Below are 6000 nucleotides of genomic sequence, written 5' to 3' on the forward strand. Positions count from 1 at the left end.
GGTGTTAGTATGACAAATTACTCGGTGGAGTTACCTCGCTAAGGTTTAGGGCTCTGTGTAATCTCCGACCTCGGGGGAGGTTAACAAAGCCTGGGGAGAAGGATGCACTGCTGACAGTGGACACAAAGAATGCAGAATTTATGGGCCACAAGGACATTTGGCAGGACCCCAAAGATAAGGAAGAAACTAATAAAGACAACTCAGCAACTGTGCTGAACCAGCTCCAATTGGGTAAAAGGTAATTCTGGCACGGGGAGATGGTGACCACCATCTCACCAACTCATGGACCCAAGAAAGCCACTGACCCAAAAGAAGAGAAAGACTGAGTATGGGACTAATTAGCAGGAGAAGCAAGAGAATCATTAATAAGCAGAAGACAGAATACTAATCAGTAACAGAACCACCTAACATTTAGTCAATTAATATTAATGCTTTTGTTTACTAAAATGTATAAATTATTGACAGGCTTTGGTAGTCATCGTGCTGGTATTGTGGCTTTGCCCCCCAGCTCCCCTTTCTGTGCAAAACTGAATAACTCAAATACCTCAACTCTGTATGGGTTGGTCTCTCGCATACCAAGTCAAGGCACCCATTTGGGGACAACAGCTACTCCAAACCCTGTTGTGTGTCTGCCATGGAGCCACAGTGCTTGTTATGGTTAATGGTGGAGCCCCCTCACAAAAACATCCTCAGGAAGGAGAAATTGTGGCACTGGCATCGGACAACTTCCTTCCTGCCCTGCAGCACTGCAGTGGGAAGAGGAGAATCTCGTAAGTGGCTGAAGGAGAAGCTTGTACAGCTGCCAGCCCCACTTCTCTGCTGGTTTCACTGACAGATGCACAACAAAGCTAAGAAGTGGTGGCTAAAACAGGATCTCTTCCTACAGTTTGGGGTTTTTTTTTCATATTAATTGGTGAGGCTATGTCCTTTAAAAGCAATTTTCTGATGCATTATAAGACATGGTGCAAGTCTTGGGGCTATCCTGTGTAGGGCCAAGAGCTGGGCTATGATGATCCTTGTGGGTCTCTTCCAGCTCGGAGTATTCTGTGGTTCTGTGACTCTGTAAGACAATTGCATTTCATTGTTTTTGACTTGTATGCTTGAGATACAAGAGCATTGACCAAAAAAAAAAAATTGCCGTCACCAGAAGCCAGTTAGCACAGCTTTTCCTTTCACTAACATTTCTACTTAACATTTCAAGCCGAAGCCTCCCCTTCTGCACAACTGACGGAGAAAAAGCCACAGGTGCACTCCCACTGCCAGGAAAAACGTGGAACTGCAAGTTAGGGCTTTAACCACAAGAGGTCCTGCAAATCCAGCTGATACGGAAGGATTTTGAAAGCCTGTTCCTTCCAAAAGAATTATTTCCTTTTAGCATCAAAACATAACTTCCATTTAGGTGGTCATCTATTGCATTCAGAAACAATCAGAGTTGTTGCTGCTCCTATCAAAAACACTCACCAGGACCGGTACTGCACAAGTGTCTGGGTAGCCCATTTTCGTCAAATTTTTGCTGTAAATAGGCAACACAATTTAAATTTTTCTGGAAAATTACAGCGATCATCCATCTGGCAGGTAGAAGCAGGGAGATGGGATGAGGCAGGAAGGGGAAAAATTTGGGTGAATGCTGAAAGCAGGCCCATTTTTAAAGATAAAGACTATTTTGAACAAACTCCTGATAGATTCTTCCTGGATATGACTCTTGTCTGTTCATATGAGGAATGGAGATGAAAACATGGAAAACAGGAAAACATGGAGGGTCATCTGAATTTGGTGGCCTCCTGATCCAAGATGGTATGAGTGGCACGGAAGTCATTTTATTGTTGGGGTCGAGTTTGGTAGCTCTGGAGTTTCTTCAGGCTGGGAGGAACATGGGTCAGTCCTGGTGGCTCTGCTAGAAGAGGGACAGGTTACTGATTTGGCAACACTGTGAATGTCTCAAGAAGAGACTGTGATCCTTACACTTTACAGACCACGTGGTCCAGAAACTTGGGTGAGGGGCCTGGCAACTTTTTAATTTGTCCCATTCCATGATACCAGTTCTCCAGGTTCAATTCTCCAGGTCTAGGGTGTCCTCGTGTGTGTGTCTGGGCATGCCTCTGTTTATAGTGGCAGCCAAATGCCACACTGGAAGCATACCTAAGTCTGTAATTTAGAAAGTCTGGATCCAACATCAGACACCCTTGCTAAGATGGTATCCACAAAAAATGTAGAAATTTAAATTTGCAATATTGGGTTGTTGTATAACCCCTTTTGTCTGGGATCAGGCTGGGGGAAACATACCACAACAGCATTTATTAGGTATCTTTTGTTATGCTGTTATTAATAGCAAGGGACTTATTACATACTGCATTCATTTATTCCCTCATGTGGTTCATGAACATCTGCACTGACGAGTGGAGCAGGAGTTGGGAGACCAATCCCAGCTGGTTCCTTAAAAGCAGAGGTGTGTGTTGATGTGTCAGGATGTTCAGGAAGTCCCTCCAGATCATTTTTCTTCATCACTTATATGTGTGTGTGTGTTTTATATAATCATACCCATAGATGGATAGATAGACAGATAATCTTGTAGTTTTCCATATAGCAGCCTTCATGGATGTAGCCTGTATTGTACAACCCATGGCTGATGCCAGTGGATTTGGACAAATTTGGCAGAGTGTCTGTGCTCAGTTTATCAGTTCTTGTGGATTCAGCAGGACTGTTAAGTCTCTGGAGCTTATCAGTTCTTGGCAGACACTCGGATGCTATTGCTTGGCACACACGTCCTCTCTCTTCATCCTGCTTGTTCCTGGTGCCAATTTCTCCATCCACACTAATGCCTGGTAGAGCCATTCACATTAACTCAAGCTGAGAGGGTTTTTAGGACAGGGTCTCCATCTTCTCCCTAGTAAAATGCATAATTCTACTTCTTCTTCTGCCAATCTCAACAGAGTAGGTTCTAGAATAATTGGAACATGAAAGCCTGAAGTTGTTTGATAGGAGGCTGCAAAAGGTGTTGTTACTGAATTTTTAGCTCCCGAGGTGGTTCTGAAAATTTTCCATTCTAGAAACAGTGAAAGTGGCAAGGATTTGTCTTTTTTCAAGGTAATACCTCAATTTTTTTGAAGCTGAAACAACTTGGTCTATGCCTAGCTTTTCTAGATTCTACAGTGACCCTCTGCTATATATAGGCTTTCATCCAGAGTTTAGAGTAATTAATTTCTATGTTGTTAGTTGCTGGAATAAGGAAAAGGCTAACAAGGTAATTTTGAGGTATTTCTGGAAAAAATTGAAGTCATGTATATCAAGAAGGATACTTAATAACTACAACAGAAAAGCAAAGTGCTCTTGAGGCCAGGTGCCTGATTGTTTATCTTCTGTACTGTTTGCTATCTCTCAATATTCTTTGGAAGATACATTTAACAGGAAGGAAAAATCATTCCTCAGGAGAGGGATCTTGCTCTTGGAGTTGCCAGGTACAGTCAAGAGCAAATTGGTGAGGCTCAGGGAGCACCAGGAGCAAGGCTGCTCCTGGCAGAGGCAGAGCCTTTGCTGACCCAGCTGATGCAGCATCTGAATCACAGAATGGCCTGGGCTGGAAGGGACAGCATTCAATTTTTCATCCATCAGAATCCCCAGGTCCTTCATGGCAGGGCTTCTCTCAACCCCTTCATCCCCCAGGCTGTATTGGTACTGGGGTTTGCCCTGACCTCTGTGCAGCACTTGGTCTTGTTGAGCTTCATGTGATTCTTATGGGCCTCAAGCCTGTCCAGATCCCCATGGATGTCACCCTGTCCCTCAGGCACATCAGCTGCACCACTTGGCTTAGTGTCCTCTACAAACGTGCTGCACTTGGTGTCACTGTCTATGTCATTGATGAAGGTATTAAATGCCACTGGTCCCAGTCTGAGGGGCACCACTCATTCCTGGTTTCCACTTGGACATTGAGCTGTGTGGGCAGTGCAGGGTGCTGGTCCCCACAGCAGCCCCAGACAAGCTGAGGGCGTGGATCAGATCCAGGGTCAATCCAGGAGGAAGAGCTGCAGGCAGGCACAGCTGCAGGGAGCATCACTCAGGCAGGGGCTGGGCCCTCAAGGAAAAAAAAAATTGTTGATATCAAACTTTTGAAAGATTGTCAGACAAAATTTGCTAAGAGAGTGTTATCTGTGAGAATTAATGTCAAGAGCAGTCTAGGAAATTTCACTTTGGTGTGTGTTTGAAGCACCAGCTATGTGCACTAACCTTCTCTGTGTCTCTGCTGAGCTGAGTGACAAATTTGCTTCCAGAGCTAACAGAAAGCTCTTAAAGTGTGAAAAAAGCCCCCAAAGGCCTACCTATTATAGGTAGAATTTTCTCGTTTTGAACAAAACTGTTAGGATTTTATCATCCCAATATTTTGCAGTTGTCCCACTGGAAAAAAATGTAACGATTTTCACTTTCCTCCTTTATTATAAACACATTTTCTCAAAAATTTTTAATATCTTTTATTTTCATTTTTGGCACAAGAAATTACTGTGGACAAAGATCACAGGATTTAACTCGTTTTATAGGGCTGCTGCAAACACCCAGTAACTATTAAAAAATACAAAAGTGAAATAACTCTGGCATGCAAATAGCTTCTGGGAAGTGGGAAGAGGAGTCCATTTGATTAATGAGTGTCCTTTCTCTGAGGCTGATTTTGGTGTCCAGAGAGCTGAGGTGATCAGAGGTAACCCAAGTGCTTTGCAGGCCTTAGCTCAGTGGCAGAGGCTGCCAGACCCATCTTAGACTGTGAGGTGGAACAATTCACAGCAGCAGTTCCATCGTGCTGACATAGGCAGGCCTGAAGGCAATGTTGGCCTTCCTTGAAGTTGCCCCAAAGGAGAACTTAAGCATGAAGTGAACAAATAAGGCAACCAGTGAAAATGTTAAGTTTTGGAAAACACAACCATGACAAAATGTTTATGAGTACTGAGGTCATTCTGACCTAAATATCATCAATCTGCTAGGCTGGTAAAAATCACATATTCTAATACACTCTTGTTGTATAGGCCTGGAAAAATGTAGGGTGTTTTAAAAGTGTATTTAAAGGGCACTTTTCCACCAGCACTAAGTTTACCACTTCTCAGCATCCAGCATACATAAATCAGAGACTGTTCATGCAGTAACTCGTTTTCCTGTAATTGGGCTGAGAAGCCACCTTTATTTTAGTAGCAGAAGATGATTAATTTCCTCTTTGCTTGCTTTTTTGCATGTCTGCAGACAGGCAGATTCCTTGTACTAGTTTTAGAAGAGCTTGTATAGCAGTGAGAAACGAAGCAAGAACTGCATGTTTATTTAGGGTCCCATTAATGTCAGTGTATGACTAAAACCTTTTAACTGTTGGTTTTTTTACGTGACAAAGCAGCAAAAAGAAGAGATGGAACTGTAAGATTTCTGAATAAATGATATTTTAGGATGCTTTGCTTATATTGTGCCTTCTCTTAGGTGCAGATCTGAAGTGAGATGAGAGCTGCTGGAACAGCATGCAGCTGAACTACCAGAAACAGGAGTTCAAAAATCGAGAAGAGTCTAAACATAACCTGTGAAATTAATTCCCAGCCAGAACTGCAGACAGACTGCATCTCCAATTCGGATGTTTTTCGTGTGATATGGTATAGATCTGTGCATAATAATAGAATGTCTTAAAAAAAAATAAACCAGAAAGGAAAAAAAAAAAAAAGGCAGGAATCAAAATAAAAATGGGCCAGGGCTGAAGATGATCAAACTCTTCTCCATGATTCCATCCTGCTCCCACAGAACAGGAACATTCATCTGCTGATTTTGTTGGGTTCAAGATGCTCCTGCTATTTGAAAGTGTAGTAGCCACCCACAGTTATCCTGTTTCCTGCCTTCTGTTTTATTGTGCTTCTATTGATAGTATGAACACTTGTGAATTTTTCACTGATACAGTTTGATAATTTCATTTTGCAAAGAAAAAGTAACTAGCAAATCCAGAGGAAAAAACAATTGCAATCAAACAGTCTGACCTGTATAGCACCG

Source organism: Sturnus vulgaris, chromosome 3, assembly GCF_052056855.1.
Source record: "Sturnus vulgaris isolate bStuVul1 chromosome 3, bStuVul1.hap1, whole genome shotgun sequence".
In the NCBI taxonomy this organism is placed as follows: Eukaryota; Metazoa; Chordata; class Aves; order Passeriformes; family Sturnidae; genus Sturnus; species Sturnus vulgaris.